Raw genomic sequence first — 14,852 nt, 5'->3', positions numbered from 1 at the left:
GACCTTTTAAATAGCAGCTGATTGTCACACCAGAACTCCTTTATCGACTATCTGGTTCTATGAAAGCCAAAAGGACAGTGCTGATAGAGTCAGACAAGACCCCTTCTTAGGCAGGAAAAATCCACAAGTCAACAAGTCAGTACTTCTGATAACTTCAGGTAGTGTGCTATGAGGAAAACAAAACAAGGCCTTGACATTGAAGGGAAGATGAGGCAGTGATAAATGAAAAGGAAGGGCCTCTATGAGAAGGTGACATGTAGCTGAAGTCTCCAGGATAAGATCCTTCAAACTTGCAGAAGAGTAAGTACAAAGGTCCTGTGGCAGAAATGGTCTTGACTTGGTTGATAAACAGAGGGCAGGGCTGGCTTCCAGAACTCCATCTGAAAAAATAAAAAACAAGCTTAACTGCCATTGAGTGTATACTGACTCATCCCGCCCCTATAGGCCATAATGGAACTGCCCCCTTGGGGTTTCTAATACTATAAATTTTTACAGAAGTAATAAATCTCATTTTTCTCCCTCCAAGCAGCTGGTGGCTTAGAACAGCTGGGTTCTTGGTTAGCAGCCCAACTTGTATCCACTCCACCCACAGGGTTCCTGCCCCAGAACTCCCTACTCTCTTCTTTTTCTTCCTACCTCACAGGCCATACCATCTGTCTCCATTGTTAGAAATTGAGCTAGGTTTTTTGTTGGTTGTTTTTTTTGAGGGGGGCAAGGGGACCCTGGGTTCTTATGCTCTCCACCTACACTTCCTTAGGCTATTTCTTTCCATAGCTTTAATGTAACATCGATATACAGTTACCAAATTTACATCTTCAGCCCATATACTTCTCTACCTGGCAGTTCCCTTAATAACTCGCTTTGAAGTCTAGAAATCTCCAGCTCAACGTGCCCCCAGTCCTGCTTCACCTGCAGTTTCCCCCATAAATAGGTTAGCAGTTTGAAACTACCAGCTGTTTCCATGGGAGAAAGGTGAGGCTTTTTCCTCCTTTCAAGATTTACAGTCTCCGAAACCTAAAAAGGGAGTTCTGGTCTGTCTTATAGGGTCACTGAGTCAGAATTAATTCAAAGGCAGTGAGGTCCAGAGTTTGAAATCTCAAGTTTTAAAATCTCAAGGTCAGGAGTTTGAAACCACCAGACCCTCCCCGAGGAGAAAGACAAGGCTTTCGACTCCCATTGTTGTTAAGCGCCATGGAGTCAGTTCCAGCCCCTACTGACCTTATGTACAAGCAAAACAAACACTGCCCAGTCCCATGCCATCCTCAAATCATTCCTATGCCTGAGCCTGTTTTGCCACCACTGTGTCAATCCATCTCTCTAAGGTCCTTCCTCTCCTTTGCTACCCCTCTACTCTACCAAACATCCTGTCCTCCAGGGACTGGTTTCTCCTGACAACATGTCCAAAGTATGTAGGATGATGTCTCTCCATCCTACTCAGATAGAGGTACAATCTTGAAAACCTATAGGGACAATCCTAGCTTATCCTAAAGGGCCACTATGAGTCAGAATTGACTCAACAGCAATGAGTTCTTTTGAGAGTCTTGTTTCTAGCCTTACCGCCCGCTCTACAGAGTAGCCCACAGAACCTGTGCAGTGTGCTGCTGTTAAATCCAATGCTGTCAATTCAACTCTGATTCAAAGTAATCCTATGTCTAATTGAACAGTGAAACACTGCCCGGTCCTGCGCCATCCTCACAATCATTGGTTGTTTTTTGTTTTGGATTTTTTTTGGGTATTTTTGGCAATCCTCTAGTTGATCAAGCATGATGTTCTTCTCTGGGGATTGATCTGTACAGATAATATGTCCAAAGTATGTGAGGTGAAGTTTTGGCATCCTCGTTTCTAAGGAGCATTCTGGCTGTACCTCTTCCAGAGAGATTTGTTAGTTCTTTAGCAGTCTATAGTATAGTCTATATTCTTCACCAGCACCATAATTTATTTTAAATTTTGATAAATCATTTTATTGGGGACTCTTATAGCTCTTATAACAATCCATACATCAATTGTATCAAGTATATCTGTACATATGTTGCTATCAGCATGTCAAAACGTGTTCTTTCTACTTGAGCCCTTGATATCAGCTCCTCTTTGTTCTCGTCCCTCCCCGACCCTTCCACCCTTGTGAACCCTCGATAATTTATCAATTATTTTTACTTTCATATTTTACACCATCTGCTGTCTCCCTTCACCCATATTTGTTGTTCCTCTCCCTTGGGGTTGGGGTGTGTGTGTGTGTGTGTGTGTTATACTTTGATCATTCGGTTCACCCTTTCTCCCCCCTCGCACCCCACCTTCCCCCTATCTTCCTGGTATCACTACTCCCATTACTGTTCCTGAGGGGTTTGTCTGTCCTGGATTCCCTGTGTTGAGAGCTCTGTCTGTACCAGTGTCCATGCTCCGGTCTAGCCAGATTTGTAAGGTAGAACTGGTGTCATGATAGTGATGGGAGGAAGCACTAAAGAACTAGAGGGATATTGTGTTTTGTCGGTGCTATACTTTCACCCTGGCTGACTCTTCACTTCCTTGTGACCCTTCTGTGAGAGGAAGTCCAATTGTCTACAGATGGGCTTTGGGTCCAACCCCTATCATTTACATCAATATTATTGTTTTGGGTCTTCTGATGCCTGATACCTGATTTTGTTGACACCTCGTGATCACACAGGCTGGTGTGCTTCTCCCATGTGGGCTTTGTTGCTTCCCTGCTAGATGGCCGCTTGTTTAACTTCAAGCCTTTAATATCCCAGATGCTAAATCTTGTAATAACCAGGCACCATCCAATTTCATCACCACATTTGCTTATGTGCCAATTTTGTCTTCAGCGATTGTATTGGAAAGTTGAACATCACAGGAGCCACTGAAAATTCTATGAAACCAAGTTCTACCTCAACACACATGGGGCTGTCATAAATGGAAATGGATTCCTAGGCAACTGCTGAGGCTTCTCCTTCGCCCTTGCTTGGTGTAGAACTACAGTGAGGAAACTGCTGAGGGGCAGTTCCAATTAGTTATGAAATCATGTCCCAATCACTCCTTTAGAAATATGCCTGCTCAAGGGGAGCAAAGCAATGAAGTCACCAGGGAATACCAAAAATAGACTTTGGGGCCAGGGCATGGCACTCCATCAGACTCAATCCGAAAACACTGCTGAAGGCCTACAAACAGACCTACAACTATGTATAGGTTTTTCTCTTGTTTGTAATGTCGTTGTTTGGTTTTTTAGTTTTCTTTTGCTCTGCCTTGTTTTTGTGCTTATTATTGTTTCTGCACATCTATATAGATAAGCTAGATGGGATAAGCAATCCAGAGGAGAAGACAGCTGGACTGATGGCTCTGGGGGGACATGGGAGATGGGAGGCAGGGAAAGGAAGTGATATTAACAAACTCAGGGACAAGGGAACAACAAGTGATCTAAAATTGATGGTGAGGAGGGTGTAGGATGGCTGGTAGGGCGTGATCAAGGGCAATGTAACTGAGAAGAATGAACTGAAACTCAAATGAAGGCTGAACATGATAGTGGGACAAGAGGAAAGTAAAAGGAAATAGAGAAAAGAACTAGGAGGCAAAGGGCATTTATAGAGGTCTAAATACAGGCATGTTCTATGTAAATATATTTATATATAATGATAGGGAACTAATTCTATGTACATTTATTTATATGTTAAGTATCAAGATATCAGAGGGACATTGGGCCTCTACTCAAGTACTCCCTCAACACAAGAACACTTTGTTCTAATAACCTGGCATTCCACGATGCTCACCTTCCCAACATGATTGTCGAAGACAAAATGCATGAACAGCAAATGTGGTGAAGAAATCTGATGGTGCCCGGCTATCAAAAGATATAGTGTTGGGTCTTCAAGGCTTGAAGACAAACAAGGAGCCATCTAGCTGAGAAGCAATGAAGTCCACATGGAAGAACCACACCAGCCTGTGTGATCATGAGGTGTTGAAGGGATCAGGTAGCAGGCATCAAAGAGCCAGAACAAAAAATCATAGAGATGTAAATGAGAGGGAGTGCAGAGTGGAGATCCAAAGTCCTTCTGTAGACAATTGGACATTCCCTTACAGAAGGGTCACAGGGAGGAGACGAGCCAGTCAGGGTGCAGTATAGCACTGATGAAACATAATAACTTTCCTCTAGTTGTTTAATGCTTCCTTCTCCCCACTAGCATGACCCCAATTCTACCTTACAAATCCAGCTAGACCAGAGCATGTACACTGGTACAGATAAGTGCCCACAACACAAGGAATCCAGGAGAGATAAACCCCTCAGGACCGATATTGAGAGTAGTGATATCAGGAGAGGAAGGGGAAGGTGTAGGGAGAAAGAGGGAATCGATCACAATAATCTACATATAACCTGCCCCCCTGGAGAATGGACAACAGAAAAGTGGGTGAAGGGAGACATCAATCAGTGAAAGACATGAAGAAATAATAACAATTTATAAATTATCAGTGTTTCGTGAGGGTGGGAGGGAGGGGAAAAATGAGCCAATAGCAAGGGCTCAAGTAGAAAGAAAAAGTTTTGAAAATGATGATGGCAACAAATGTCCAAAGGTGCTTTACACAATGAATGGATGGATGGATTGTGGTAAGAGCTGTAAGAGCCCCCAATAAAATGATTTAAAAAGAAGAAGAAATATGCCTGCTGGTGACCAGAGTTTACATTGGTAAAGCGGGACACCATTGATAAAACTCATAACCTGGCGAAATAGCCACATGACAGCTGAAAACCGTATACCCTAGCTTGTCGTGCATTCCTTCCAAAAATCGAGACTTTTTTAAAACGCCGCGGGACACAGGATGAATTGTTAAAAATCGGGACTGTCCCACCAAAAGCGGGATGTCTGGTCCCCACTAGATTCTGCAGCACAAACCAAGGACACTCTCCTAAGTCTGTACAAACTCCTGCCTTTCTGCCAATCTCACCATTTATGGAGCAGGAAGGAGGCTGTACCCTTATGTTAGTTGCATTCCTCTCATCTATCCATTCATTCCACAAACATGTCTAAATGTCTACAGCACCTGCTGTGTCAACTACGCGGTGCTGCCCTGGGTGAAAAGGCATCTGACATTTTAAGTATTCACTTGCAAAAGACCTCTGTCACCACTAAATATGTAGATTACAGTAACAATCAGGTCATCTTAATTCCAATACATTTTAGGAAAGGGAATCTACAGGGTGCTTTAAAGCAGCAAAAAAGAAAGGAGAACATGACACTGCCTTTGGGTCTGTGCTGACTCTTAGTGACTTTGTGTGATAGGGTAGAACTGTCCCTGTGAGTTTTCCAGGCAGTAACTCTGTTTTTCGTTTATAACAGTTTTATTGGCACTTAATCCACATGTCACAAAATTCAAAATTTCAAGACTGTAACTCTTTATGGGAATAGAAGGTCATGTTTTTCTCCTGAGTTGAAACAGAAACAAGGGAATTTAACCAGCCCAAGGAGCCCTGATGGCATAGGGGTTAAACATTGGGCTGCTAATTGAAAGGTCAGCAGTTCAAGACCACCAAACACTACAAGGGAGAGAGATGTTTTCTACTTCTACTACTACTTCCTACTAGTCTTGGAAATTCCAGAGGGGTAGTGAGTTTAAGTGCTTTTGAGGAGTGTATGGCTTGAGATTGAAGGAGAAATCAGGCAAAGCGACATGGAATCTAGTAGTTTCCCTTAAATGCATTCAGACTCACTGGTCCAATAGGTAACGATCTGATAAATGGAGAAAAGAGGAAAGTTGTTAAGGATTCTGTTGTGCTCATCTCCACAATCGATGCTCATGGGCGAAGCAGTCAAGAGATCCAAAGACACGTTTGTTGCATTAGGTCAATCTGCTGCACAAGACCTCTTTAGAGTACTGAAGAGCAAATGTTACTTTGAAGATCAAGATGTGCCTGACTCAAGCCATGGTATGTTCAGGCGCCTCATATGCAGGTAAGTTGGGCATTAAATAAGAAAGACCGAAGGAACATCGGTGTATTTGAATTGTGGTGCTGGAGAATATTGAAAGTGCCATGGACTGCTCAAAGGACAAGAGGATCCGACTCGAAGAAGCATAACTAGAGTGCTCCTTGGAGGCCAGGGCGGAGAGACTTCACCTTACATGCTTTGGACCTGTCGTCGGCAGAGACCAGTCCCTGGAGAAGGGCATTGTGCTGCTAAGGTAGAAGGGCAGCGACAAAGAGGAAGGGCCTCAGGAGATGGATGGACACAGTGGCTGTGACACGGGCCCACACAGAGGAATGACTGAGCGTAGTGCAGGACAGGGCAGTATTCCGTTCTGCTGTGCATAAGGTCACGATGGGTCAGAACCGACAACAGCAGCAATCTTTACAGAAACGGATCACTCGGGCCTTTCTAGTGTGGTGCTCCTGGATGGGCTCGGACCTCCAGCTTGTAAAATTAGTTCTCAAGCATTCACCAGGTACCTGGTACGCTGGTCAATGTTTGAAAAACAGGGGCTTTTTGTTTTCTTAAAGAAGAAAAGAAAAACTCAGATTTGAAGAATGTAGCAATCAACTGAAATTTTTTTGCAAAATGTAACATTCACTTTAAAAAGAAAAAAAAAAGAACCTTTCCTTGTGGCTTGAGTGTTTACTGAGCAAATTAGTTTTTCATTGCACCGTTTGGAGACATTCTGTTTTGTGACTTCACCTTTGCTCTTGTGAGTCAGCTTGGATACACACAATACTACGGATGGTTGAGGAAAGTGATGTCACAGGTATTGAGGACAAGGTATGGAAAGAGCTGGTTGGAGGCTGGAGCATGCAGGGAGACAGATGTATGCATTGGCAAGCATATAAAGAGAACAAAAGTGAATAACATGAGGCTGCAGCTGTGTTTAAGAGACAGTTACTAGCATCTTAGTCCAACTCCATATTCAGCAGGGTCATGTTGATCGCCTGAACCTGACTAGCATGAGGAATATTTATACCATGCCACACTACAAATCAGCGTTCCTTCTCTTCCTCCCTCCCAGTACCCCACCTCTATCCCAGAAGCAGTTGTTAAACATTTGCCACTGGTATGGTAATTTAAAAAAATTTTTGTCTTAAAAGACCATTTTATTGGGGGCTCTTACAACAATCCATACATCAATTGTATCAAGCATATCTGTAAATATGTTGCCATCATTCTTTTCTAGACATTTACTTTCTATTGAGCCCTTGGGATCAGCTCCTCTTTTTCCCCTCCCCACTCCCACCCTCATGACTCCTTGACAATTTATAAATTATTATTATTTTCATATTTTACACCGACAGTTGTCTCCTTTCACCCATGATTTCTGTTGTTTGCCCCCTGGGGGTGAGTTTATGTGTTGATCATTGTGATTGGTTTTTCCTTCCTCCCCTCCTCTCACACCTTCACCCTACCCTTCTGTTCCCATACCTGTTCCTGGATTCCATGTGTCCTGAGGTCTTATCTCTTATATGTACCTGTGCACATGCTCCAGTATAACCCGCAGTGAAAGGCAATACAGGGGTCATGGTAGTGGGGGGTGAGGAAGCCTCAAGGAACCAGAGGAATATTGTGTGTTTCATCGGTGCTTTACTGAGGCCTGATTAACTCATCCCTTCCCTGTGACCCCTCTGTGAAGGGAGGTACCATTGTCTACAGATGGGCTTTGGGTCTCAGCTCCAACCCTCTTTGTTCTCAACAATATGGTTTTGTTTGTTATGGGTCTTCCGATGCCTATTACTCAGTCCCAACAGCACTTCGTGATCGCACAGGCTGGTGTGCTTCTTCCATGTGGGCTTTGTTGCTTCTCTGCTAGATGGCCACTTTTTACCTTCAAGCCTTTAAGACCTCAGACGCTATTTCTTCTGATAGCCAGGCACCATTGCTTTCTTCACCACAGTTGCTCGTGCACCCATTTTGTCTTTAGCAATCATGTCAGGAAGGTAAGCATCACAGAATGCGTTTATTAGAACAAAGTCTTTTTGCATTGAGGGAGGGTATGAGAAGAGACCGGAAGGCCATTCACTACCTCAATGTTTTGCCATATAAATACATGTGCACAGGACAATACTGCTATTTTTATGAATTAATATATTTATAGATGTACACACCTATACTTATACCTCTATCCATAGCTTTGCTTCCTAGATTGTTCCTCTGTTTCCTTTTTTCTTTTTAACAATTTATTAGGGGCTCATAAAATGTAAAAAAAGAAAAAAGGAGAGAAAAAAAATGATTAGGGAAAAGAATGTACAGATGTGCTTTATACAATTGATGTATGTATATGTATGGACTGTGATAAGAGTTGTATGAGCCCCTAATAAAATGTTTTAAAAATAAATAAAATAAAAAAATATTTTTCAAGTGTTTGAAGGGGCAAAAAAGATCAATATAGAATTTGATACCAAGTGAAAAGATTCTTCAAGAATAAAAGGTAGCAGTGATAGATATATCAGTCAAAGGGACTAAGTTCAAAATTCTATAGAAAACTACAACACCTTAATAAGAGAAACACAAATAACCCAATTTAAAAATGAGCATGGGGGATGGAGGGGAAAAAAGAGGAGCTGATACCAAGGGCTCAAGTAGAAGGAAAATATTTTGAAAATGACGGGAACATATGTACAAATGTGCTGATACAATTGATGTTTGGATTGTTATAAGAGTTGTAAGAGCCCCTGGGTTAGGCAGGGTTCTCTAGAGAAACAAAACCAGGACACTTGTGATTTTATGTATATACTTAGCTAATTAGTCCATACAGCATTACAGGGGGTTCAGTTCAACTCATTTCTGTGGAACAGTTAATATACTTGAAGTCTTCATGGGCTGCTGAGTCCAAGGTCAAGGAAGCAGACAGCAGAGTCCTCTCTCAGGCAAGGCAAGCAGAGTCTGCCCACAAGCAGCAAACAGTAGGGTAGGTCACCAATAGTCAGTATCTCAGGAGCTCCAAAAAAAAATAAAAGGGAAATCACGCCATTCTCAGATAAAAGAAAATTTGCTGCCATCTTACCTAAGACACCCCCCTCCATCGCAAAAAAAAAAAAAAAAAAAAGCTAAAGGAAGTTCTCTTAACTGAAAGGAAATGACAAATAAGGAAACTTGGAACATCGAGGAGGAAGAAACAACATGGTAAATTAAAATATGAGTGAATACATTAGTCTTTCCTTTACCTCTTGAGTTTTCTAAATTAGGTAGACCAGCTGAAGCAAAATTCAAGGCACTGTCGGTTGTAGTTCTAAATATATAGAGAGGAAATATTTGCAACACTTTTATTATTAAATTGGGGATGGTGAAGGGATACACAGGATGGTAAGGTTCTATATGTCACTCAAACAGTAGACTGTTCTAAGTTAAGCATAAGTTAAAGCAACCAATGAAAAAAGTTATACCAATAATAATAAATACACTTATTTATATTACATATCTATATTATAAATAAATAATAAAAGCACTACAAACTAGCTTGAGACCAGAAGAACTGGATAGGACTGAGCTATGCTACTGACTGAAGACACAATAGAAGGTCCTGGGTAGAATGGGAGAAAACTGTAAAACAAAACTCAAATTTCTTAAAGACAAAAACCAAACTAACAAAAAACACACAGATTTACTGGACCAAGAGGCTCACGGAATTCTCAAGACTATAACCATAAGATACTTTTTTCCTCATCGAATGATTTTTATTTTCCACCAAAACTTGGGCAAAATTGATTAAATAGTACCAGTATTTACATCCCACCATGCTTTTTTCTTTGTCCAAATAGCAAACACACCCAAGGGAAAAATATATATTTGAGATTAAGTGGTTTTTTAAAATTATTAAAAGATCATTTGGGGGGCTCTTACAGATCTTTTTTTTTTTTTACTCTTACAGATCTTATAACAATCCATATATCAATTGTGTCAAGCATTTTGTACATATGTTGCTATCATTATTTTCTAAATTAAAAAAATCATTTTATTGGGAGCTTGTACAATTCTTATCACAATCCATCCATCCATCCATCCATTGTGTTAAGCACATTTGTACATATGTTGCCATCATTATTCTCAAAACATTTTCTTTCTACTTGAGCCTTTGGTATCAGCTCCTTTTTTCCCTTCCCACCCCATTGATAAATTATAAATTATTATCTTCATATCTTACACTGACTGCTGTCTCCCTTCCCTTCATGGCTTCTGTTGTTCGTTCCCTTGGGAGCGGGGTGGTGGTTTTGTGTCCATCATTGTGATTGGTTCCCTCTTTCTCCCCTTACCTTCCTGGGATCACTACTCTCATTGTTGGGCTGGGGTTTATCTGTCCTGGATTCCCTGTGTTTCAGCTCTTATCCATACCAGTGTACATCCTCTGATCTAGCCATATTTGTAAGATAGAACTGGGATCATGATAGTTGGGGGGGAGGAAGCGTTAAAGAACTAGAGGAAAGTTGTATATTTCATTGATGCTACACTGCACTCTGACAGCCTCTTCTCCTCCCTTGGACCCTTCTGTGAGGGGATGTGCAGTTGCCTACAGATGGGCTTTGGGTCTCCACTCCACACTCGCCTTCATTCACAATGTTATGATTTTTTTGTTTTTTGATGCCTGATACCTGATCCTGTGGACACTTCATGATCACACAGGCTGGTGTGCTTCTTCCCTGTGGGCTTTGTTGCTTCTCAGCTAGATGGCCGCTTGTCTATCTTCAAGCATTTAAGAGCCCAGATGCTATATCTTTTGATAGCCAGACACCATTAGTTTTCTTCACCACATTTTCTTATGCATGGTGCCATTCTTTTTTTAAATTAAAATTTTTAATTTATTTTTGCATGTGCTATTCTTACGACACTGAAAGAAAACATCAATCAAGCCAGTGGATGACGTCATTATCACCTCACCCAAAAAAAGCTTGTCAAGTGAAATCAAAGATCAAGAAGATGCTTATTTGTTTTTTTTTGATGTGAGGGGGATAGTGCATTGCACCAGGTGAGACTGTATCAAGCCTGTGTTTAGAAGTTCTAAAAAGATTGCCTAACAGTGTGTGACCAAAAAAAGGGCCTGATTTGTGGCAGATGGGGGACTGGTGTTCCCACCACGACAATGCACCTGCTCACACAGCCATCTCAGTGAGCCTGTTTTGGGGAAAAACCACATGCCTCTCTTACCCCAGGCTCCTTACTCACCTGACCTCCCTCCATGTGACTTCTTTTTGTTCCTGGGAATAAAGAGGGACATGAAAGGAAGGACAGAGATTTGATGACACAGAAGAGATGAAGAAACAAAGGAGGTACTGTCAGCCACCCCAGCGGATGAGTTTGAAAAATGTTTCCAAAAATGGAATCGGAGTTTTGACAAATGTATTAAGTGTTATGGAGTGTGCTTTGAAGGTGATACAGTTGTTTTGTTAAAAAATTTTAAATACAGAAGAAGCACACTAGCCTGTGTGATCATGAGGTGTCTATGGAATTAGGTAGTAGGCATCAAAGACCCAGAACAAAAAATCACATCAATGTGACTGTGGTGTGCAGAGTGGCGATCCAAAGCCCTTCTGTAGACAATTGGACATCCCTTACAGAAGGGCCACAAGGAAGAGACCAGCCAGTCAGGGTGCAGTATAGCACCAATGAAACATGCAACTTTCCTCTAGTTCTTTAATGATTCCTCCCCCATCCCCCACCCACCATGACCCCAATTCTACTTACAAATATGGCTAGACCAGAGCATGTACACGGATACAGATAAGAGCTGGAAACACAGGAAATCCAGCACAGATAAACCCCTCAGGACCAATAATGAGGGTAGTGATACCTGGAGGGGAAGGGGAAGGTGAGGGGACAACGGGGAAATTGATCACAATGATCTATATATAATCCCCTCGCAGGGAGCAGGACAACAGAAAAGTGGGTGAAGAGAGACATTGGTCAGTGTAAGACATGAAAAAATAATAATTTATAAATTACCAAGGATTTGTGAGGGAGGGAGAGTGCGGAGGGAGGGGGAAAACGAGTGGATGCCAAGGGCTCCAGTAGAGAGAAAATTTTTTTTTTTTGGCAGTAAAAATATTATTTTATTCCACCCCCTCCCGCCCGCCCTCCCCCCGCAGCCCCCAGTACACGTCTCCCCTCTCGTTTCCACAGCAACGTTACAATCAGAAAAAAAATAAGTTTTGGGGTAGGGGGGAAGGGGTAAAAACACTCAAATCACAATAGGAATCTTTTCTTCTTCTCCAAAATAGGTTATTCCACTTAGTCATCTTCTTCCCCCTCGTCTTCGGGCTCTCGTTTCTGCTTCTGACCCCTTTCCTCTTCGCTGAGATCGTCTTCATCTTCATCGTCATCGACTTCCCCGTCATTATACCCTTCCTCCTCCTCCTCCTCCTCTCCACTCACATCCTCCTCTTCACCTTCCCCCTCCTCCTCCCCGTCCTCCTCGTCTTCCACTAGCTGAGCATCTTCGTCATATTCTTCCTCATCCTCCTCCTCCTCATCATCCAGGCCCTCCAGGTAGCCCTCGGCGTCCGAGTCGGAGGCCTCCTTGTCATCTCGGTCATAGCGGTCCAGGTACGTGAGCTGCGGGAGGAGCGGAACACGTTTTCTCGGTAGTCGTTCGGGTTGGTGACCTCACAATTGAAAAGGTCTAAGCTCTTCAGGTTTCTAACTTCTTCAGTGGCTCTATTGTGCGAGGTCCTTAATTTTGCTGCGCCGAGCCCCGCTACCAGCACCGACCAACTGGGAGCTAGACCGAAAGCGGGTCGAACGGGCTCTCTAAACTTCACCGAGTGAAAGAGCTTGTCCTGGACAACTGTCGTCGATCTAAGGCAAAATCGAAGGCCTCACAGATGAATCTGAAGAACTGGAGTTCTTAAGTACAATCAACGTCGGCCTCACCTCAGTCGCAAACTTACCAAAGCTAAACAAACTTAAGAAGCTCGAACCAAGTGATAACAGAATCTCAGGGGCTTGGAAGTATTGGCAGAAAAGTGTCCGAATCTCACGCATCTAAATTTAAGAGAACATGTTTTAAGAATGATGATGGCAACATATGTACAAATGTGCTTGACACAATGGATGGATGGATGGATTGTGATAAGAGCCGTTCGGCTTGGTGCAGTGGTACAGTGGTTACAAGTTGGGCTGCTAACCACAAGGTCAGCAGTTTGAAACCCCCACCTGCTCCTCAAGAGAAATATGAGGCTTTCTACTCCTGGATAAGAGCCGTTCGAGCCCCCAATAATATGTTTTTTCTTTTAAGTCTCAATGACGTGCCTTTCTGACATCATTTATCCTTATTAAAATGTATTTGATAAAACCATTTTAAAATACATAGCTTCGAGTGGGGGTGGATTCCGGGTTTGGTACCCACCTTGTATTTACCAACCCTCACTCCCAGGAAGCAGCCTAGCTTCCGAGGTATCCTGCATTGGAGTTCAGAGCGGATAAGCTCAGGCCGCTGACTCCTGAGCACTCCTGCTGATCTGAGCCTCTGTCACTTGTCACCAAGTTGGGTTCCAGCTACGGGATCACGGGACCGTTTGAGATCTTCTCATATTTCGTTCACCATCCACAGGATCCTCTCTCCTCTGTTCGGGCCCAGCAGGTAGAGGCTCCATGTCCTTCCCTCCCCGGGACCACTGGAAAAGCGCTTCTGTGCCAGGAGGGGCAAGGGCTCCGGGAAGCATTGTTCCCCATGAAACCTGAATCGGCCCGGGGCCAGCGGGAAGTGTATGGACTGGCACCTTCAGTTTCAGGTTCGGCAGCAGCACCCTTACCCCAGAAAGCTGGACAAATCAGACTCTTGTCCTCCTCTGCCACGTTTCCACCGGAGGCACACTGAGTCTCACATACACTCCCGTGGGTTTCCAGAAGGTTCTTGGTGCCGCGCTGCCCGCTGACGTTCTGGGTGATGGCCATCACCTGCCGGCCCTGCCCACGCGCACCTGCCAGCCTTGCCCGCGGTGATGCCCAGGTGCAGGGGCCGGGCCTTGCCCTGCGTGACCGCGCGCGCCGGTGGTCGAAAGGCCACAACGGGACGGATTTGGGCGGTCGGCGACTTCGCTTCGCAAAATACAGCTGAGAACTGAGTCTTCCGGGAATAATCTGGAGAGGACGCATCCGATCTTGGAGTCTGATTCGTGAAAGGGACTGCAGACAGGAGACAGGACTCCCAAGGTACCTTTGAGCTTGGAACTGAAGGTAGTCTCAGTGGTCATCTTTCAGACAAATAATAGATTGGCTTATAAAATAAATAACCTCACCCACGAGTACGTGCTCCCCTACCTAATCATCTGAGCAATGTTTGCCCCGAAGCCGCGGACAGGAGAAGGGGAGGAGGGGCAGGGAAGCTAGATGGAAAGAAGCAGAACAAACAATGAAAATAATCAGGATGCTGCCACGTGGCAGACGATGGGCCAATCTCGTGCACTACTATGTATAAAAATTGCTAAGTGGGAACTTGCTGTGTAAACTTTCGCCTCACACACAGCAAAATGTTATTTTAAAAAACTATAGAGAAATCAAAATAGGTCACTAAAGAATGTTCAAATAACCCCAGAAAGAAGGGAAAAAAAAGAAAAGCCAGAAACAAAAAAACAAAGAGGGCAAATAAATAAAAAATAAAATGAGATTTAGGCCTTAACATATCAATCATCACACTAAATAGAAAGTTTAAATAACCCAATTAAAAGGAATTAGCAACATGAATTACAAAACATGACCCAAATGTAGGCTGTCCACAAGAGTCTTGCTTCAAATATTATGATCTAGGCAGGTGGCAAGTAAAATGCTGGGAAAAGATATTATGCAAACATTAATCAATGGAAAACCGTAGTATCAGATAATGTAGACTCCAGAGCAAAGAATATTGCCAGAGACGATGCTAAAGTAATCAATTCACTAAGAAGACACTACAGACATCAA

This window comes from Tenrec ecaudatus, chromosome 6 (genome assembly GCF_050624435.1).
Source record: "Tenrec ecaudatus isolate mTenEca1 chromosome 6, mTenEca1.hap1, whole genome shotgun sequence".
In the NCBI taxonomy this organism is placed as follows: domain Eukaryota; kingdom Metazoa; phylum Chordata; class Mammalia; order Afrosoricida; family Tenrecidae; genus Tenrec; species Tenrec ecaudatus.
The sequence above is the reverse complement of the archived record's forward strand: the minus strand, read 5'-3'. Positions refer to the sequence as shown.